This window comes from Dendrobates tinctorius, unplaced genomic scaffold (genome assembly GCF_039654945.1).
Source record: "Dendrobates tinctorius isolate UK_male_01 unplaced genomic scaffold, ASM3965494v1 ptg000107l, whole genome shotgun sequence".
Classification (NCBI taxonomy): domain Eukaryota; kingdom Metazoa; phylum Chordata; class Amphibia; order Anura; family Dendrobatidae; genus Dendrobates; species Dendrobates tinctorius.
In genome coordinates, this window is record NW_027361775.1 from 45,196,643 (window position 1) to 45,220,183 (window position 23,541).

General features: G+C 48.7%; 1 protein-coding gene across 1 annotated transcript in view; it reads left to right on the forward strand.

Moving 5' to 3' along the window:
• CLDN16 (claudin 16) overlaps positions 1 to 23,541 on the forward strand; it is a 215,705-nt gene that overhangs the window by 46,695 nt on the left and 145,469 nt on the right. The gene's annotated exons all lie outside the window — the stretch shown is intronic.

Below are 23,541 nucleotides of genomic sequence, written 5' to 3' on the forward strand. Positions count from 1 at the left end.
ACTCCAATCTAGTAGAGGCAGGGGAACACTGGCAAAGTTCTGGGAGAGTTTTCTCAGACCGTCCCATCGCAGTGGCCTTGAGGCGTGGTGGGGTACTGTCACAAGAAGTGCAAAGTTTTGGAAGATGCTGAGGGAGTACCTTGCTGACCGTACCAACGTCCTCCGTGATTCCTCTGTGTCTTATAATTATTGAGTGTCCAAACTGGACACGTGGCATGAATTGGCTCTCTATGCCTGCCCTGCCGCAAGGGTTTTGTCAGACCATGTTTTTAGTGCCGCTGGTGGAATTATAACTGATAACTGCATCCGCCTGTCAACTGAAAATGCTGACAGGCTGACTCTTATAAAAATGAACAAGGGCTGGACTGGGCCAGACTTCTCTACACCATTGAATGATAACAGTGAAACTTAACCTCAAATCCAGTGTCATTTTTTGGGAGGTATATTCCCATGTACCTCTTCACACCAACACATGTTTATATGCTTCCTGATTTTGGCTATTTGCTGTTATCCTCCTCCTTCTCCTGATCCTCATTAGCCACCACCACTAGATCACCATGGTGATCGTGGTTTGTGATGCAACAGCCACGTTATAATATAGTACATGAAAAGTACCAGCACAAAGTCAAGAAAATTTCATGTATATAAACTCAAAGATACATATCAGAAAATACGCAGAAAAAATGAGTTTACCATATACAATGAAAAATAAGTATTTATTAATACAAAAATTAATCAATTACATAAATAGTAAAATGTACAATAAAATATATAATAGCAGGACAGAGCAAAATAATAACCTATGTCAAACCAATGGTGATAGAAAGAGTTAATATAAACATCAGGCAGCTGATTCACTCAGTATCAGGTGGCTCATATAGCCAACCATGCAGTGCAATGGTATGCTGAACAAGTGCCCTTAAATCATAAACATCACCATGGTATCAATAATGAATGTACATGTATACATATGCAAAGACCGCTACATGACTAAGTAAAGCATGAAGAGGTTAATTACCCATGGTGACTGCCCGTGCTGTGACCACGTTCCCCAACGCACATTTCGCTTGATATTTTGTTGCTTCCTCAGGGGGCATAAAAACTTTATTGGTCTAGAACACATTTGATAGATACTTAATAATTCCCACCCCATTTACTGGAATATGCAGGTCTTCATAGCCATTAGTAGGAATTCAGATATTAAAACTACAAAACAACAAATATTACCGTATATACTCGAGTATAAGTCGACCCGAGTATAAGCCGACCCCCCTAATTTTGCCACAAAAAACTGGGAAATCTTATTGACTTGAATATAAGCCTAGGGTGGAAAATGCAGCAGCTACTGGTAAATTTCAAAAATAAAAATAGATACCAATAAAAGTAAAATTAAATGAGACATCAGTAGGTTAAATGTTTTTGAATATCCGTATTGAATCAGGAGCCCCACATAATGCTCCATACAGTTCATGATGGGCCCCATAAGATGCTCAATACAAAATACACCCTATATAATGCTGTACAAAGGTTAATAATGGCCCTATAAGATGCTCCATAGAATAATATGCCCCATAAGCTGCTCCATAAAGGTTATGGCCCCATAAGATGTTTCATAGATTGAGCCCCATATGCTGCCCCATAAAATGTTCCATAGAATAGGCCCCATAAGATGCTCCATAGAATAGACCCCATATGCTTCCCCCATAAGATGCTCCATAGATTATGCCCCCATATGCTGCCCCCATAAGATGCTCCATAGAATAGGCCCCATATACTGCCTCATAAGATGCTCCATAGATTATGCCCCCATATGCTGCCCCATAAGATGCTCCATAGATTATGCCCCCATATGCTGCCCCCATAAGATGCTCCATAGATTATGCCCCCATATGCTGCCTCCATAAGATGCTCCATAGATTATGCCCCCATATGCTGCCCCTATAAGATGCTCCATAGATTATGCCCCAATATGCTGCCCCCATAAGATGCTCCATAGATTATGCCCTCATATGCTGCCCCGATAAGATGCTCCATAGATTATTCCCCCATATGCTGCCCCATAAAATGCTCCAGAGATTATTCCCCAATATGCTGCCCCCATAAGATGTTCCATAGATTATTCCCTCATATGCTGCCCCATACGATGCTCCATAGATTATTCCCCCATATGCTGTCCCTATAAGATGCTCCATAGATTATTCCCCCACATGCTGCCCCCATAAGATGCTCCATACATTATTCCCCTATATGCTGCCCCCATAAGATGCTCCATAGATTATACCCCTATATGCTGGCCCTATAAGATGCTCCATAGATTATGCCCCTATATGCTGCCCCTATAAGATACTACATAGATTATACCCCTATATGCTGCCCCTATAAGATGCTCCATAGATTATGCCCCTATATGCTGCCCCTATAAGATGCTCCATAGATTATACCCCTACATGCTGCCCCTATAAGATGCTGCATAGATTATGCCTCCATGTGCTGCCGCTGCTGCTGCATTTAAAAAAAAAAAATGACATACTCACCTCTCCGTCGCTGGGGCCAGGTGCTGTTGTCACTGCTGGCACCTGACATATTCACCTGTCCCCCTGTCCATCATTGCTTGCTGCTGTCTGGGACATCATCTGTCAGTGACGTTCAGACTGCAGGGGGCGTGGCGTGTGTCCTCTGCTATCTGAACATCACTGACAGATGACGTGCCAGACAGCAGCAAGCAGCGATGGACCCCGGACAGGTGAGTATCACTATACTTACCCATCCTGGCACGGTCTCTGCAACCCCCAGCTTCTCCACGATCTCCCTTCCTGCCTTCAGCGGTCACGCATATTCATGAGTGTAATAAGTGGTACCATGTGAATGCTGAAGGCAGGAAGGGAGATCGTGGAGAAGCTGGGGGCTGCAGAGACTGTGCCAGGATGGGTAAGTATGACCTGACACCCCCGCCCCCCTCCCCCTCCAACCCCCTGGGAATGTGGACAGAGCAGGCGACATTGCCGGACACACATCAGGGGATTAACTGACCGGACTGAACACCTGGAACACAGGAACAAGTGTGGATTGTGCAGACGCCACTTCGGAGCTGTAACTGGCAGGGTTGGAGGACAGGGGAAATACGAGAGACAGTGGAGCCACAGGCCTAATTGGAGCAGGGTTAAAAATCAGTAGTAGTAGGACTGTGTAGGCAGCAGGAGACTTTGCCATCCACACAGCAGGGGATCAGCTGACGTTACTGAACCCCACTGAGACACGGGAGCAAGTGTCTCTTTCCGTGTGGATGGCACTTCCGAGCTACAACTGGCTGTGTTGAAGCCCAGGAAATAGGAGGGTGTAGGCAGAGGCCTACTGTATTTGGAATGTGGTGACAGCAGGAGAGACTGCCATCCACACAGCAGGGGATCAGCTGACGTTACTGAACCCCACTGAGACACGGGAGCAAGTGTCTCTTTCCGTGTGGACGGCACTTCCGAGCTACAACTGGCTGTGTTGAAGCCCAGGAAATAGGAGGGTGTAGGCAGAGGCCTACTGTATTTGGAATGTGGTGACAGCAGGAGAGACTGCCATCCACACAGCAGGGGATCAGCTGACGTTACTGAACCCCACTGAGACACGGGAGCAAGTGTCTCTTTCCGTGTGGACGGCACTTCCGAGCTACAACTGGCTGTGTTGAAGCCCAGGAAATAGGAGGGTGTAGGCAGAGGCCTACTGTATTTGGAATGTGGTGACAGCAGGAGAGACTGCCATCCACACAGCAGGGGATCAGCTGACGTTACTGAACCCCACTGAGACACGGGAGCAAGTGTCTCTTTCCGTGTGGACGGCACTTCCGAGCTACAACTGGCTGTGTTGAAGCCCAGGAAATAAGAGGGTGTAGGCAGAGGCCTACTGTATTTGGAATGTGGTGACAGCAGGAGAGACTGCCATCCACACAGCAGGGGATCAGCTGACGTTACTGAACCCCACTGAGACACGGGAGCAAGTGTCTCTTTCCGTGTGGACGGCACTTCCGAGCTACAACTGGCTGTGTTGAAGCCCAGGAAATAGGAGGGTGTAGGCAGAGGCCTACTGTATTTGGAATGTGGAGACAGCAGGAGAGGCTGCCATCCACACAGCAGGGGATCAGCTGACGTTACTGAACCCCACTGAGACACGGGAGCAAGTGTCTCTTTCCGTGTGGACGGCACTTCCGAGCTACAACTGGCTGTGTTGAAGCCCAGGAAATAGGAGGGTGTAGGCAGAGGCCTACTGTATTTGGAATGTGGTGACAGCAGGAGAGACTGCCATCCACACAGCAGGGGATCAGCTGACGTTACTGAACCCCACTGAGACACGGGAGCAAGTGTCTCTTTCCGTGTGGACGGCACTTCCGAGCTACAACTGGCTGTGTTGAAGCCCAGGAAATAAGAGGGTGTAGGCAGAGGCCTACTGTATTTGGAATGTGGTGACAGCAGGAGAGACTGCCATCCACACAGCAGGGGATCAGCTGACGTTACTGAACCCCACTGAGACACGGGAGCAAGTGTCTCTTTCCGTGTGGACGGCACTTCCGAGCTACAACTGGCTGTGTTGAAGCCCAGGAAATAGGAGGGTGTAGGCAGAGGCCTACTGTATTTGGAATGTGGAGACAGCAGGAGAGGCTGCCATCCACACAGCAGGGGATCAGCTGACGTTACTGAACCCCACTGAGACACGGGAGCAAGTGTCTCTTTCCGTGTGGACGGCACTTCCGAGCTACAACTGGCTGTGTTGAAGCCCAGGAAATAGGAGGGTGTAGGCAGAGGCCTACTGTATTTGGAATGTGGTGACAGCAGGAGAGACTGCCATCCACACAGCAGGGGATCAGCTGACGTTACTGAACCCCACAGAGACACGGGAGCAAGTGTCACTTTCCGTGTGGACGGCACTTCCGAGCTACAACTGGCTGTGTTGAAGCCCAGGAAATAGGAGGGTGTAGGCAGAGGCCTACTGTATTTGGAATGTGGTGACAGCAGGAGAGACTGCCATCCACACAGCAGGGGATCAGCTGACGTTACTGAACCCCACTGAGACACGGGAGCAAGTGTCCCTTTCCGTGTGGACGGCACTTCCGAGCTACAACTGGCTGTGTTGAAGGCCAGGAAATAGGAGGGTGTAGGCAGAGGCCTACTGTATTTGGAATGTGGTGACAGCAGGAGAGACTGCCATCCACACAGCAGGGGATCAGCTGACGTTACTGAACCCCACTGAGACACGGGAGCAAGTGTCTCTTTCCGTGTGGACGGCACTTCCGAGCTACAACTGGCTGTGTTGAAGCCCAGGAAATAGGAGGGTGTAGGCAGAGGCCTACTGTATTTGGAATGTGGTGACAGCAGGAGAGACTGCCATCCACACAGCAGGGGATCAGCTGACGTTACTGAACCCCACTGAGACACGGGAGCATGTGTCTCTTTCCGTGTGGACGGCACTTCCGAGCTACAACTGGCTGTGTTGAAGCCCAGGAAATAGGAGGGTGTAGGCAGAGGCCTACTGTATTTGGAATGTGGAGACAGCAGGAGAGACTGCCATCCACACAGCAGGGGATCAGCTGACGTTACTGAACCCCACTGAGACACAGGAGCAAGTGTCTCTTTCCGTGTGGACGACACTTCCGAGCTACAACTGGCTGTGTTGAAGCCCAGGAAATAGGAGGGTGTAGGCAGAGGCCTACTGTATTTGGAATGTGGAGACAGCAGGAGAGACTGCCATCCACACAGCAGGGGATCAGCTGACGTTACTGAACCCCACTGAGACACGGGAGCAAGTGTCTCTTTCCGTGTGGACGGCACTTCCGAGCTACAACTGGCTGTGTTGAAGCCCAGGAAATAGGAGGGTGTAGGCAGAGGCCTACTGTATTTGGAATGTGGAGACAGCAGGAGAGACTGCCATCCACACAGCAGGGGATCAGCTGACGTTACTGAACCCCACTGAGACACGGGAGCAAGTGTCTCTTTCCGTGTGGACGGCACTTCCGAGCTACAACTGGCTGTGTTGAAGCCCAGGAAATAGGAGGGTGTAGGCAGAGGCCTACTGTATTTGGAATGTGGTGACAGCAGGAGAGACTGCCATCCACACAGCAGGGGATCAGCTGACGTTACTGAACCCCACTGAAACACGGGAGCAAGTGTCCCTTTCCGTGTGGACGGCACTTCCGAGCTACAACTGGCTGTGTTGAAGGCCAGGAAATAGGAGGGTGTAGGCAGAGGCCTACTGTATTTGGAATGTGGTGACAGCAGGAGAGACTGCCATCCACACAGCAGGGGATCAGCTGACGTTACTGAACCCCACTGAGACACGGGAGCATGTGTCTCTTTCCGTGTGGACGGCACTTCCGAGCTACAACTGGCTGTGTTGAAGCCCAGGAAATAGGAGGGTGTAGGCAGAGGCCTACTGTATTTGGAATGTGGAGACAGCAGGAGAGACTGCCATCCACACAGCAGGGGATCAGCTGACATTACTGAACCCCACTGAGACACAGGAGCAAGTGTCTCTTTCCGTGTGGACGGCTCTTCCGAGCTACAACTGGCTGTGTTGAAGGCCAGGAAATAGGAGGGTGTAGGCAGAGGCCTACTGTATTTGGAATGTGGAGACAGCAGGAGAGACTGCCATCCACACAGCAGGGGATCAGCTGACGTTACTGAACCCCACTGAGACACGGGAGCAAGTGTCTCTTTCCGTGTGGACGGCACTTCCGAGCTACAACTGGCTGTGTTGAAGCCCAGGAAATAGGAGGGTGTAGGCAGAGGCCTACTGTATTTGGAATGTGGAGACAGCAGGAGAGACTGCCATCCACACAGCAGGGGATCAGCTGACGTTACTGAACCCCACTGAGACACGGGAGCAAGTGTCTCTTTCCGTGTGGACGGCACTTCCGAGCTACAACTGGCTGTGTTGAAGCCCAGGAAATAGGAGGGTGTAGGCAGAGGCCTACTGTATTTGGAATGTGGAGACAGCAGGAGAGACTGCCATCCACACAGCAGGTGATCAGCTGACGTTACTGAACCCCACTGAGACACGGGAGCAAGTGTCTCTTTCCGTGTGGACGGCACTTCCGAGCTACAACTGGCTGTGTTGAAGCCCAGGAAATAGGAGGGTGTAGGCAGAGGCCTACTGTATTTGGAATGTGGAGACAGCAGGAGAGACTGCCATCCACACAGCAGGGGATCAGCTGACGTTACTGAACCCCACTGAGACACGGGAGCAAGTGTCTCTTTCCGTGTGGACGGCACTTCCGAGCTACAACTGGCTGTGTTGAAGCCCAGGAAATAGGAGGGTGTAGGCAGAGGCCTACTGTCTTTGGAATGCGGAGACAGCAGGAGAGACTGCCATCTCCACAGCAGGGGAACAGCTGTCAGTGCTGAACCCCACTAACACTTGAACGAATGTGTTTGGCTCTGTGGAGACGACACTTCTGAACACCAACTGACGCTGTTGGAGCCCAGGATTAGGCAAGGAGCAGGCTGGGGCCTGTTGCTTTTGGCAGGTGAAGGCAGCAGGAGACTTGCCATCTCCACAGCAGGGGAACAGCTGGCAGTGCTGAACCCCACTAACACTTGAACGAATGTGTTTGGCTCTGTGGAGACGACACTTCTGAACACCAACTGACGCTGTTGGAGCCCAGGATTAGGCGAGGAGCAGGCTGGGGCCTGTTGCTTTTCGCAGGTGAAGGCAGCAGGAGACTTGCCATCTCCACAGCAGGGGAACAGCTGGCAGTGCTGAACCCCACTAACACTTGAACGAATGTGTTTGGCTCTGTGGAAACGACACTTCTGAACACCAACTGACGCTGTTGGAGCCCAGGATCAGGCGTGGAGCAGGCTGGGGCCTACTGGATTTTGGCAGGTGTAGGCAGCAGTAGACTTGCCATCTCCACAGCAGGGGAACAGCTGGCAGTGCTGAACCCCACTAACACTTGAACGAATGTGTTTGGCTCGGTGGAGATGACACTTCTGAACACCAACTGACGCTGTTGGAGCCCAGGATCAGGCGTGGAGCAGGCTGGGGCCTACTGGATTTTGGCAGGTGTAGGCAGCAGGAGACTTGCCATCTCCACAGCAGGGGAACAGCTGGCAGTGCTGAACCCCACTAACACTTGAACGAATGTGTTTGGCTCTGTGGAAACGACACTTCTGAACACCAACTGACGCTGTTGGAGCCCAGGATTAGGCCAGGAGCAGGCTGGGGCCTGTTGCTTTTGGCAGGTGAAGGCAGCAGGAGACTTGCCATCTCCACAGCAGGGGAACAGCTGGCAGTGCTGAACCCCACTAACACTTGAACGAATGTGTTTGGCTCTGTGGAGACGACACTTCTGAACACCAACTGACGCTGTTGGAGCCCAGGATTAGGCCAGGAGCAGGCTGGGGCCTGTTGCTTTTGGCAGGTGAAGGCAGCAGGAGACTTGCCATCTCCACAGCAGGGGAACAGCTGGCAGTGCTGAACCCCACTAACACTTGAACGAATGTGTTTGGCTCTGTGGAGACGACACTTCTGAACACCAACTGACACTGTTGGAGCCCAGGATTACGCATGCCGCATGCAGAGGCCAATGGGCAGCGGTTTTTATTGAGGTTGTTGACTACTACTGATTCTAACCATGCTCCACTTAGGCCTCTGGCTCCACTGTCTCTACTATTTACCCTTGCCTCCAACCCCGCCAGCTACATCTCTGAAGTGGCGTCAGCACAATCTACACTTGTTCCTGTGTTACTGGTGCTCAGTCCCGTCTGTTGATCCCCTGATGTTTGTCCGGCAAGTTCGCCAGCTCTGTCCTCATTCCCACTACTGGTTATGGGAATGTGGACAGAGCAGGAGACCTTGCCGGACACACATCAGGGGATAAACTGATGGGACTGAGCCACAGGAACACAGGAACAAGTGTAGATTGTGCTGACGCCACTTCAGAGATGTAGATGGCGGGGTTGGAGGCCAGGGGAAATAGTAGAGACAGTGGAGCCAGAGACCTAAGTTGGGCACGGTTAAAAATCAGTAGTGGTTTGAATGTTGATGGAGCTGGTGACTTTGCCGTCCACACATCAGGGGATCAGCTGGCGTTACTGAACCCCACTAACACAGGAGCTAGTGTGTTTCTCTGTGCAGACGACACATCTGAGCGACAACTGGCTGTGTTGAAGCACAGGGATTATAGTTCAGGTGGTAGAAAAATGAACACACCAGCAGACCTGGATACAGTTGCCAACCACTAATTTAGTCTGTAAGAGGAATGGCAAAGTCTTTGGAGATCCAGGCCTTGTTCATTTTCAGAAAAGTCAGCCGGTCAACATTATCGGAAGATAGTCGCGTGCGACGGTCTGTTAGTACACCACCTGCGGCACTAAAGACACGTTCCGATAATACACTGGCAGCAGGGCAAGCCAGCACCTCCAATGCATACTGGCTAAGCTCTGGCCATGTATCCAGCTTAGAGACCCAAAACTTGAAGGGGGAAGAGCCATCTGGGAGTACAGTGACAGGGCAACACATGTAGTCTGACACCATCTGACGGAAGCGTTGCCTCCTGCTGACTCGAGGCATCGCTGATGGTGTAGACAATTGTGGTGGACACACAAAACTTTGCCACATTTGGGCCATAGTGGTCTTGCCTTGTGCTGCGGCGCTGCCTCTGCTCCCTCTTTGTGCAGAGTTTCCTCCACTGCCTCGACGCACAGAGCTGCTTTGTAAAGCACTAGCAACAATGCTGTCGGGTGGAATGGAAAACATTATGGACTGCACCAGTGACTCTTCGTACTCCCGCAGTTTACGCTCCCGGTTCAACGTTGGTATGAGCCTTTGTACTCTGTCCCGGTAGCGAGGATCTAGGAGGGTGTACACCCAATAATCAGCCGAGACGAGAATGTGGGCGATGCGGCGGTCGTTTCTCAGGCACTGCAGCATGAAATCAACCAGGTGCTGCAGACTCCCAACTGTCAAAGAACCGCTGTCCCTTGTTTGAGGCGTGACCTCGGCCTGCTCTGCATCACCCCACCCTCGCTGTACATACTGAGTAGAGGTTTGTGTACCTCCCTCCTCTGGAGAGATGTCTTCCTCCTCCATCGACTCCTCCTCATCCTCCTCACAAAGTGTCCCCTGCCTAGGCCTTTGTGAGGAAACACGTAGCGCAGACTGTCCAGAAGCAGATGGCATTTGGGACTCCTCATCCTCCACCTCTTCCGAAACCTCATCCCTTAGTGCTTGCAGTGTTTGTTGAAGCAGGCAGATAAGGGGGACAGTCATGCTGACTAGTGCATCATCTGCACTCGCCATCCGCGTGGATTCATCGAAGGCACGCAAAACGAGGCAGAGGTCCTTCATAGAGGCCCACTCAATGGTGCTGAAGTGTGAACGGCGCACAGTGCGACTTGTTTGCGCCTGATGCAGCTGGTACTCCATGACTGCTGCCTGCTGCTCACACAACCGCTCCAACATATGTAACGCTGAATTCCACCGGGTGGGTAGGTCACATATGATGCGATGTTCCGGAAGGCCAAATCGTCGCTGCAGAGCAGCGAGGCGCGATCTTGCCGTGCTGGAACGCCGCAAGTGAGCGCACTCTATGCGGACCTTGTGCAACAGTGCATCAAGATCCGGATAGTCCCTCAGAAAGCTCTGCACGACCAAGTTAAGCACATGTGCCAGACATGGGATGTGTGTGAGGTTGCCTAGGCCAAGAGCTGCCACCAGATTTCGGCCATTGTCACACACTACCAAGCCCGGCTGGAGATTCGCTGGCCCAAACCACACATCGCTCTCCTGCTTGATAGCATTCCAGAGCTCCTGCGCTGTGTGGCTTCGATTCCCCAAAGAAATTAATTTGAGTACAGCCTGTTGACGTTTGGCCACGGCTGTGCTCATATCGGTCGTAACAGGCTCCTGCTCTGCTGTTTCTGAGGAACTTGAGTAGGAGGAGGAGTCTATGTGTACAGACTGGAGTCCTGCAATCCGTGGCGTTGGAAGAACACGTACAGCGCCACTCTCCAGATCTGTACCTGGCTCCACAACATTGACCCAGTGGGCAGTGAGGGAAAGGTATCGTCCCTGTCCATGGTTACTGGTCCACGCATCGGTGGTCAGGTGGACCTTGCTACTAACGGCGTTTAGTAGCGCATGTTTTATTTTGCCCTCAACATGTTTCTGCAGGGCAGGGACGGCTCGCCTGCTGAAATAAAAGCGGCTGGGCACGTTGTATTGGGGGACTGCCAATGCCATTAAGTCCCGGAAGGTGTCAGTGTCCACCAGCCTGAATGACAGCATTTCAACTGCCAGAAGTTTGGCAATGCCAGCATTCAGAGACTGTGCTCGGGGATGGTTTGCCGAGTAAGGGTGCCTTTTATCCCATGCCTGTGCTACCGATGGCTGTGATGGATGGGAACGTGCTGCTATGGGTGGAATCTGACAGGGTCTCCGGACAACAGTGGCAGAGGTTCTTCCTTGGCGATCCTGTGAGGAAGCCGAACCAGCAGTGTGTGAGCTGGAGGAAGAGGCCCCAACACGAACTGAAGAGGTGGTAGGTGGTGCTGTACGTTGGCCTACGTCTTCAGGGTGTCTCTGCAACTCCAACTCGTGCTTGGTGCGCACATGTTTCCACATATTTGTGGTATTGAGGTTGCTGACATTTCTCCCTCTTTTGACTTTCTGATGACACAGCTTGTATTTGACAAAGCAAATGTCATCTGCAACTGTGTCAAAAAAGGACCACGCACTGCAAGTCTTGGGAGCGCCCGTTTTGCCTTTGGAATGAGGAATGCTCCTAACGGGTGCCGAAGTGGAGGGTACAGGCAACCAAGTCTTCCCCCTCCCTCTGCCTCCTGTTTTGGCCGGTAGGGGAATCTCTTCCTCCGAGCTGCTCCCACCACCTTCCTGTTCCTCACGCCATGATGGGTCAAGGACCTCATCATCTTCCCTCCCCTCTTCAAACAGCTGCTTCTCCGGGGTTGTCTCGCCAGCACCGTACGCACCAGAAAGTGGCAACTGAGTCTCGTCATCATCTGATGCGTACTGAGGTGTGCTGACCATAGGCACTGGCCCACTCGCCTCTTCAGATTCAGAGGGGCAAAGAAGTTGCGCATCACTGCATACTCCCTCTTCTTCACATTCAGGAATGCTGCTTGGCTGGCCCCCTCTTTCCAAGCCAACAGATTCCGAGAACAGAAGTAGAGACTGTGATGGCTCCTGTCCATGTCTCTCTGACTGCCTGGGCACTTTGGCAGGTGGTGAAGAGACAGATGGTTGCTCTTCGGTGCTCTGGTCCTGAGAGGCTGTGGAAGTAATTGAAGTCGATGCGTTAGCTGCCATCCATCCGACAACGGCTTCAATTTGTTCCTCCCGCAGCAGTGGGGTACGTTGAGGTCCTACAAAGCTGCGCATAAAGGACTGTTGCCTACTAAAACTGGGGGATGCTGATCCACTGGTGCCCGCAGCAGGCCCAGAATCCCCACGTCCTCTACCTGCAGAATCCCCACGTCCTCTCCCTGCAGAATCCCCACGTCCTCTCCCTGCTGAAACTCCACGCCCACGCCCACGCGCCTTACTCCCTGCCTTCTTCATCTTGCCAGACTGCTTAAGATAGGCAGAAAAGTACAAAGGGGGGCCTTAGTGTGCTTATTCCTGAACAGCTGGTTACAGGTACAAGAAACACTAATTTTATGAAGTGTGTGTGTGTGGACTACACTTTAATAGGAGCTGATGTGGCCTACACAAGTTCCAAATGTAGTGTTTGGTGAACTTTTTTTGTGGTTTCTTTGTTGGAAACAAACTCAAAGTATGTGAACAAAGAATTGAAACTGATAGTATCACCAACTTTTTGGAGCTATTACAATGCAGGCAGGTACCCTACAATGCAAAAGATGAGGCTCCAAAAAAATTGGGTAATACTAATCTGGCTGCGCCGGCAGGGCACAAGCCAGAAAAAAAGGCTCCTCTATCTACTCCTATATAGTGTTTGCAACCAACCAATGTTGATGGATACGGATGGATGCACACTAATAGGAGAAGAAAAAATGAGCTGCACTCAAAGACAAATATGTATGAGGCAGTGACGCACGTTGAGTGTCCTACAACCAGACGTAGCTGCAGGACACTCTACTCTGCGTGAGCTGCACTCACACACAGTCAGAGACCTCTCAGACAGCCGTGAACAGTGCAGCTAAGTGGGCACTGGCACTGACAGGCTGCAGAAAGGCTCCGCTGTGTACTCCTATATAGTGTTTGCAACCACCGTAGATGGAGACGGATGGATGCACACTAATAGAAGAAAAAATGAGCTGCAATAAAAGAAAAATGTGTGAGGCAGTGACACGCTGAGCGTCCTACAACCAGACGTAGCTGCAGGACACACTACTCAGCGTGAGCTGCACTCACACACAGTCAGAGACCTCTCAGACAGCCGTGAACAGTGCAGCAAAGTGGACACTAGCACTGAAAGGCTGCAGAAAGGCTCCGCTGTCTACTACTAGTGTTTGCAACCAACGTATATGGATACGGATGGAAGCACACTAGATTGAAATTATGTAAAAAATGCAGCTCAAAAATTAAAAGATGTATGAGGCAGCAGTGAGGCACGCTGGGCAGCCTACAACCTGACGTGGCTGCAGGACCCACTCCACAGCGTGAGCTGCACTCACACAGCCCTTGCAGACAGCTGTGAACACTGCTGCTAGGGCAAAGAAGGCTACAGTGGTGGTTTATGTAGCCTGGGTAAAGCACTAGATGTTTGGTGGAATCGCTATTTCTAACTGTCCCTCACAGTCTTCTACAGCAGCCTGTCCCTAACTGAATTCACAGCAGAGTGAACCAGAAATGGCGGCTGCGGTGGCTTTTATAGTGCATCATGACATCATTTCGGCAGCCAATCACAGCTATGCCAATAGTTAACATGCCTACATGCCTAACAGGATGTGCCCACACTTCGGAGGATTCCCATTGGCTTAATCAAAGCAAGCAGGCGCATAGCATGATGGGAACTTCCGATTCCGATTCCGGTATCCGATATGACAAAAGTATCGGAAGTCAGTATCGGAATTCCGATACCGCTAATATCGGCCGATACCCGATACTTGCGGTATCGGAATGCTCAACACTAATCAGCACTAAACAAAGCCCAAGAAGCAAAATGAAGGCTTTTTTAAGGTTTCAATGGGCCCATATGTGAATTGGGAATCTCTCTTATTACAGTCTCCAATTTGTTGTGGTCTCATCAGAGCTTAATGTTAAATGCAGTTGGTTGGATGACTGCTGATGACCCCGAGGATTTGAAGAGTGCTTTTAAGATAGTATCAGTATCAACTTCAGCTGGAGGATTTGAAGGAACACTGGAGGAGGAGGTTTTGTTTCTTGTAGATTCACCTTCCTTCTTTAATGGGGTGTCACTTAATCTTAGAAGGATGGGCTGGTCTGATGTTATCACACTACCATTCAAATGTAGATTGCATTTCAATGGTTGTCCATCTAGGTATCTGTTGTTGTATTTTTTGTAGGCACCAACTGCATCTTCCTTTCTTACAAACACAACCTCTGCAACTCCGGAACTCAACAAGCGGGAACGCTTCAAGGCATCGCATACACAGAAAAGTTACACCATATCTTCCTCTGTGACTCTTGGGATCCAAATCATTAACTGTCATTTTTGTGCCTTCTAAAGGGCTAAAGACACTCTTTTGGAGGCTGCCCTACTGAAGAACTGTCCTCCTTTGTGACAAGTGTCCGTGATACGTTGGTTAGAGCCTTTGTGTGCAATAAAGGTAGCGAAGTATCGTGCTGAGTAGGCATGGGAGCTGTGTATGCATCATTCTGTACCACTTTAGCAAGAGGTAAAGTTTGCCCAAGAGAAAATGAATTTCCAGACATTCCTTTTTTGCACAGTGTTGGCGGCTGTCATCTTCATCTTCTTGGTGGGGATGTGGGAAAGTTCCAAGTCGTCATTAATACCATCATTGTCCATATCTTGTAAAGAGGAAATCTGTGGTTTTCCAGGTTCGTGGTTAACTACGTTTATTCGCATTCCTTTAACAGTGTTCGTTACACCGGAAGAAACAGTATTTGGCTGTGAAATTTTGATGGTCTTAGTAATATTTATGAGTGAAGATGACCAACCTTGTGCCACTGGTGAGTTGATAGTTTTGTTTTTCACGAGCATCCATAAGTTTGGTTGGTTTTCCTCCAACACTGATCTGCTGCTTTCTAGAATTCAGCATCTCATGAGCATCTTGCACTTTACCCTTTATACCGAAACGTGCGTCTTTGGCAAACAATTTCTCATGGGCATTTTTATCCCTAGCTTCAAACACGCATCTGTTACGCCTATCTTCTGACGGGCATCAAACGCATTCTGCTAATTAACTAATAATTTTTGGCTGGATCCTGGATCTCATACTTCCCATAGTCCCCCTGTTATTAATTCTGTACGTTCCCATTCCCACCGTCACCATGCCCCTTTTCCAGATCACTTCATCCAACAACACGTCCAGTATATTTCTGCTGCAAATCTGCACCTTCCCAGCAGCAACTGTGTAGGAAAGCACAATATTGTTTTTAAGGGTGTTTATGATGCCAATAAAAAAATGTTTACACAGTATGTTGATGTGTACCCCCGCGGAAAATGTTTGTCAGCCCATTCACTTCCTGCATGGGCATTACAAGTATAGGAGACCCGCTCCTTTAAATTGGGAAAAGATTTTTAGAAGGTCCTACTCCACGTCTATTTCAAGGGGTATTGGGGTGCAACCAAATTTGGAGCAGGCCGTGCATTCACTTCATGGGCAAACATTATGGGAGTAGCATATTAAGAAAAATGGGAACTTTGGTTTCATATGGCCATCAAGTACGTTGGTTCAAAGTGTTATTAGGGTGCATGTAACTTTGGAGCAGGGCAGGCCCTGCATTCAATGAATAGGCTAACATTATGGGAGTAGCAATTTAGGACAAATGGTAACTTTGGTTTCATGTGGTCATCCAGTTAGTTGGTTCAAAGGGTTACTGGAGTGCGTGTAATTTTGGGGCAGGGCAGGCCTTGTATTCAATGCATAGGTTAACAGTATGGCAGTACCAAATAAAATAAGAATGGGAACTTTGGTTTCATGTGGCCATCCAGGACGTCTGTTCAATGGGTTATTGGGGAATGTCCAACTTTGGGGCAGGCCTTGCATTCAATGCATAGGTAATAACTAGTGTTGAGCATTCCGATACTGCAAATATTGGGTATCGGCCGATATTTGCTGTATCGAAATTCCGATACCGAGTACCGATATTTTTTCAATATCGGATACCGGTATCCGAAGTCCTCATAATGCAATGAGCCACTGTTATGGCTGTGATTGGCTGCTGAAATGATGTCATCATGATGCGCGGTCTGTGCGCATCATGATGCGCGGTCTGTGCCGACTGCGGGGGGGTCTGTGCCGACTGCGGTGGGTCTGTGCCGACTGTCGGGGGTCTGTGCCGGCTGCCCGTGGTCTGTGGCGGCTGCCGGTGGTCTGTACAGGCATCTCAGGGGTCTGTACAGGCCTGTCTGGGGCCTGTGTCGGCTGCCAGTAACATAGTAACATAGTTATTAAGGTTGAAGGGAGACTTTAAGTCCATCTAGTTCAACCCAAATCCTATCCTAACTTGCCCTAACATGTTGATCCAGAGGAAGGCAAAAAAAACCCATGTGGCAACAGTAAGCTTCACATTGGGGAAAAAAATTCCTTCCCGACTCCACATACGGCAATTAGACTAGCTCCCTGGATCAACGCAATATTAAGGAAACTAGTGTATATACCCTGTAATATTATACTTTTCAAGAAAGGCATCCAGTCCCTTCTTTTAAATTTTAGTAGGGAATCACTCATTACAACATCATATGGCAGAGAGTTCCATAGTCTCACTGCTCTTACAGTAAAGAATCCGCGTCTGTGAGTATGCTTAAACCTTCTTTCCTCCAGTCGTAGAGGATGCCCCCTTGTCCCCGTCACAGGTCTAAGAGTAAAAAGATCATTAGACAGGTCTTGGTTTTGTCCCCGCATATATTTATACATTGTAATAAGATCACCCCTAAGCCTTCGATTCTCCAAACTAAATAACCCCAAGTGTAATAACCTGTCTTGGTATTGCAGACCTCCTTGTTCCCTAATAACCTTGGTCGCTCTTCTCTGCACCCGCTCCAGTTCAGCTATGTCTTTCTTATACACTGGAGACCAGAACTGTACACAGTATTCTAAGTGTGGTCGCATTAGTGACTTATATAGAGGTAAAATTATGTTCTCCTCATGAGCATTGCACACAGCAATGCCAAAAGTGAGACTAGGGATTATTTTTTTACAGTGGCGGAGGAATACAGTGCGGAAGGATACCTACCTCCCATCATTGGGTTATTGAAGCCCCGAGAGAGCGGTCGCATCAGCTGATGCTGCTGTTCTCCATGGGAAATCGGCGTGGGACCCTCGTGGATTTCTGTGGATCAGGAAGTATATCGGTTGTTTGTTATTTTCTAATTTTTCATAGATGACACTGGCTTCGGTGATCAAAGTGACAAGTAATGGTGAGTATGTACTCTATGTTAAATGTACTGTATGTCTATGTATGTATTGTATGAATGTATTGTATGCAGTATGTATGTAGTATGTATGCAGTATGTAGTATGTATGTATGTATGTTGTATGTTTGTAGCATGTTGTGTGTATGTAGTATGTATGTAGTATGTAGTATGTATGTATGTTGTATGAATGTAGTATATATGTAGTATGTATGTAGTATATATGTATGTTGTATGAATGTAGTATATATGCAGCATGTATGTGGTATGTAGTATGTATGTATGTTGTATGAATGTAGTATATATGTAGCATGTATGTAGTATGTATGTATGTTGTATGAATGTAGTATACATGTAGTATGTATGTAGTATATATGTATGTTGTATGAAAGTAGTATATATGTAGCATGTATGTAGTATGTATGTATGTTGTATGAATGTAGTATATATGTAGCATGTATGTTATATGTAGCATGTATGTATGTTGTATGAATGTAGTATGTATGTACTATATATGTATGCTGTATGAATGTAGTATATATGTAGCATGTATGTAGTATGTATGTATGTTGTATGAATGTAGTATATATGTAGTATGTATGTAGTATGTATGTAGTATGCTTTTTTTTTTACATTCAACACATTAGCCGGATGATGGGACTACTACTGTCCCATCATTGGCTAATGTGTCAATCACTGTCATTGTAGCAGGCATAGCCCGATGGGACTTGTAGTCCCATTGGACGATGCCTGCACACACAAGACCCCCAGCAGGCCCGCACAGACCACCGGCAGCCGGCACAGGCCCCCGGCAGCCAGCACAGGCCACCGGGAGGCCCGTACAGACCACCGGCAGCCGGCACAGGCCTCCGGCAGCCGGCACAGACCACCGACAGCCGGCACAGGCCCCCGAGAGGCCCGTACAGACCACCGGCAGCCGGCACAGGCCCCCGACAGGCCTGTACAGACCACCGAGAGGCCCGTACAGACCACCGGCAGCCGGCACAGGCCCCCGACAGTCGGCACAGACCCCCGAGAGGCCCGTACAGACCACCAGCAGCCAGCACAGGCCCCCGACAGTCACCACAGACCCCCGAGAGGCCCGTACAGACCACCAGCAGCTGGCACAGGCCCACGACAGTCGGCACAGACCCCCGAGAGGCCCTCACAGACCCCGCCCGCACACACAGACACGCACAGTGTCCGCCCACGCACCGCCCACACTCTTCCCCCCTCCCGAACAGGATGTACAAGGCAAGAAATTGACTTAAATGGGACTTCCGGTATCGGAATTGGTGATACCGATACTTTTTGGGGTATCGGGCCGATCCAATCCGATCCGATATTTCTGAATATCGGATGGTGTCGCTCAACACTAGTAATAACAGTAATAACAGTATAGGAGACCCACTGTTTAATAATGAGAACAAGAAAGCATAGCCGGCTAATGGCTCTCTGAGAATAGTGAGGACAAACTGCTCTCCCTTTAAGAAGATTAAAGTCCGCCTGATGGCCCTCCTCCTTTAACAGTCCCTCCTTCATAAATGAAACAGGATGTGTCTGATGATGTATCACAGACCACATGTCCAACTAAGGTTGTAAAATGACATTTCCCAGTGAATGCATTTGGTTTGGTTGAAAGCAATGCTAAAGTTGAAAAAAATATCAAAAACATAGTGAACATAGTGAACATAGCCCAAGTGGTGGAGGAACATTTTTGATTTGGGATATTTATTTGGCCTTACATGCAAATCATTACCCTGGAAAGGATGTTCCTTAACATATTTCCCAGGAAAATAAAATTTTGGTTTTGTTTTGTTTATGTTTTATTGTGCGCCCGGAAAAGTGGCGTAAACACTGACAACATTGTTCACAGCAGTCACCTTAGAGTCAGAAATGCTTCCAGGGGTCTTCCCCATGATGTTCCCATGTCATTTCAGCACTGTTTCCATCGATTTCAGATGTTTTCGGACCCTAAAAAGACCCCCAGGGGGGTCGTGGCAAAAATGCTCGGGTTTCCCATTGACTTACATTGGGCTAGTTGCTAGGGTCAAGCACCCGAGCATTCCAGTTTGCTTGACACGACCACTCGAGCATTTTAGTGCTCGCCCATTACTACTGAATTCTACTTCAGCCAAATTTGGGCTCCAAAAGTCAAATAGCACACCCTGTACCCTGCTGTGTGCCCAAAGAGAAGATTCTATCCACTTATGGGGTATTCCCACATGCCGAAAGCATTAGGTAACACATTGGGGAGTTCATTTTCGCCTGCTTCCCATGGTGAAAAGGATAACTTGGGGCTAAAACAACATTTTAGGCTAGTTTCACACTTGCTTTTTTTTGCAGCGCGTTTTTCCCGCAAAAAAACGCATTGAAAAAACGCATACATAAGCATACAACTGCTGCGTTTTTTTCAAGCATTTTTATGAGCATGCATGAAAAAAACGCAGCGTTTTTATGCGTTTGTATGCGTTTTTAGCGCGTTTTTACCGCGTTTGCGTTTTTTTCCAACATTTTTAGGTGGCCACTCACACTACCAAAACCATGACTTTACTAACCCTAACCCTGACCCTAACCCTAACCCTGACCCTAACCCTTAACCAAATCATACTTAACCCTAACCCAAACCCTAAACCCTAACTAACCCTAACCCTAACCCTAACCCTGACCCTAACCCTAACCCTGACCCTAACCCTAACCCTAACCCTAACCCTAACCCTGACCCTAACCCTAACCCTAACCCTGACCCTAACCCTTAACAAAACCATACTTAACCCTAACCCTGACCCTAACCCTAACCCTAACCCTAACCCTGACCCTAACCCTTAACCAAACCATACTTAACCCTAATCCTGACCCTAACCCTGACCCTAACCCTAACCCTAACCCTGACCCTAACCCTTAACAAAACCATACTTAACCCTAATCCTGACCCTAACCCTGACCCTAATCCTTAACAAAACCATACTTAACCCTAATCCTGACCCTAACCCTAACCCTAACCCTGACCCTAACCCTAACCCTAACCCTAACCCTGACCCTTAACAAAACCATACTTAACCCTAATCCTGACCCTAACCCTGACCCTAATCCTTAACAAAACCATACTTAACCCTAATCCTGACCCTAACCCTGACCCTAACCCTAACCCTAACCCAAACCCTAACCCTAACCCTTACCCTAACCCTAACCCTAACCCTATCCCTAACCCTGACCCTAACCCTTAACAAAACCATACTTAACCCTAATCCTGACCCTAACCATGACCCTAATCCTTAACAAAACCATACTTAACCCTAACCCTGACCCTAACCCTAACCCTAACCCTGACCCTGACCATAACCCTAACCCTAAACCCCCTTAACTAACCCTAACTCTAACCCAAACCCCTAAATTCCATGGTTTAAAAAAAAAAACGCATATGCAAAAAAACGCATACATGAGCATGCCAGTGCGCACATATGCGCATCCATAGGCTATAATGGCCATTTTTAGCGCAAAACGTGCGCATATGTGCGCATGCGCTTTTTTGCAGGGCCAAAAAATGCAACATGCTGCGTCTGGAAAATACCAACGCACACCCCAAAAAAACGCAGCGCATGAAAATCGCATACATGCGCTGACCAGTGCGCAGGTATGCGCACCCATGTTAAATATAGGGGAAAAAACGCATGCGCAGGTGTGCGTTTTTTTCCAGCGCTAAAAAACGCAAATGTGAAACCAGCCTTAGTTGAAAAAATGTACTTTTTAATTTTATTTTCATTCCTGTAAAGCACTTGAAGGACTAACAAACTTGCTTATCCTTAATTCAGTTTGAATACTTTCAGAGGTTTAGTTTTTAAACCATGGAATTGTTTGGGGGTAGAGTTGAGCGACTTTGGTCGGATCGGGTTTCATGAAACAAAATTTGTTTCAGATGAAACTGGTCCGACTAGGGCAAAAAAAAGTCGGAGTTTCGTCCGAAACCCGAGCCCTATGCAAGTCAATGGGAAATAAAAGTCGGCATTGAGTAGATGAATGTCATCCGCTTAATGCCGACTTTTATTTCCCATTGACTTGCATTGGGGTCGGGTTTCAGACGAAACTCCGACTTTTTTTGCCCTAGTCGGACCAGTTTCATCTGAAACAAATTTTGTTTCATGAAACCCGATCCGACCAAAGTCGCTCAACTCTATTTGGGGGTTTTCTTAATCTAAAACCCGTTAACATCCCTTTAAAAGTGAAGTGGTTCCTAAAAATAGGTTTTGTACATTTTGTTGAAAAAGAGTAAATTTGCAGCTAATCTTTTACTTGTGATGATAAGCGAACCCGTGGATGTTCAGGTTCACGGAATATACTGTAAAAGGTTTGTTTCAGGTCCGAACTTGACCCCGGAACCCAATAGAAGTCAATTGGGACCCAAACTGCAGTGTTCTAAAATGGCTGTAAAATGGTCATAGTCAGGGCTAGCGGGTTGCAAAAGGAAGCTAAATGGGAATAGGAGCAGGACAATTGCCATTCAGACAAATGTGGATGGGGAAATGACTTAAAGGGGTTTTGTCACCATAGCAATCATGGTAAAATAGGATATAAATGAATGACATAAAAATTTTAACAGTGCCCTCACAGAGACTGAGGCTTGCTACTGCCAGTCTAAGTAAAAATTTTGCCTGCAGGGCATAGAGCAGAGTGCACCTACATTAGCAGCTTCAAAATTTCACCCACCGAGCATGTTTCCACATTTCCCAGAGAAAGCTGATTAAAAGTTTCACAAACAGCATGATTTTGGATTGAGCTGTTGGTCCTCAAGGCTTGCTACTGACAGTCTGTTGAAAAATTTCACCCACAGAACATGAGACATAGTACTCGTACAAAAGAAGCTTGCAAATTTCATAGAGCAAAACTTTTATCTTCAGTAGAGCAGGCACAGATAAAAAGCTCATAGTTTGATTCTGTATACAGCTGGCGGTCAACCACAAGGCTAGCTACTACCAGTCCTAGCCCCTTTGGCTTGAGATGCCTCCCCAATGCTGTTACCTTAGGTTCCCGGGGGCCCGAAGTGTTGTCTTGAAAAAATTAGTGTTTAAAGTGTAATAACGTGCAGGAGGAATATATGTCACCATGGAGCAGGCAGACCAACAATAAAAGGGGAGGTTTATTTACAGGGAGAATATCTGGTGAACATATAATATAACAGAGAAAATGCTGTAACAGGTGATATCAGAGACTGAAGAAATAACAGAAGTGCAAAACAACAGACAGTTATTCTCTTATGGGGATGAAACTTATCAGTTCCTGGAGATCTTGCTTGTAGAGATCACTCTTCTCCCACGTAGGCACCCAGGCACCAGGGGTGCTTGATGTCGTCTGTCACTGGGGTCCTAGGTATAGTCCAACTGGCGTATGGGGGGTTAACATGAGAGCTCAAGGGTTATGCGGATGGTGGTATCCCCCTGTATGCAAGGTTCTTCCCTCTGCTGCGGCAACGGCGTTCCCTCACCAGGGTCAGGGGCTCTGCCTGGGACAGTCTGTCTTGGCAGGTCAGTGTCACGTTACAGTATGTTCCTCGATCACAGGGAAGAGTCTCAGGATAAAGCAGGATCTCACTACAGTGGAGCGTCTTAAGACACGCAGTCTGTCGGTGTGACAAAGTCTCTAACAAGAAGGGAGCGACCAGCCCTCCAGGCGGTGCAGTGTCAGGCTTCTCGTACTCAGTGCTCACCGCCTGTGTCTGCTGTCCTTCAGTGTTCAGTCGCTGCGCCTGTCTCCTGTCCTCTCCTCTGTCAGCGTCCTCTCTGCTCCTGTCCCTGCGCTGCTCTGCTGAAAGCGCGCCCAATTCTCCCGATCTCCGTCCTGCCCTCTTCCTGTTCCTGGTGCTCGCGCAGTCCACTAAAGCATCCCCCGGGGAACCTAATGCCCTGCTCAATGGTTCCAGGCATGGAGCTAGGAAGGCAACTCCCCCTCGGCTGCTTCGGTGCTTCACCCCCTTACAAAAGCAGGCAACCATGCCTTAATACTTCAGCTATGGATAATAGAAT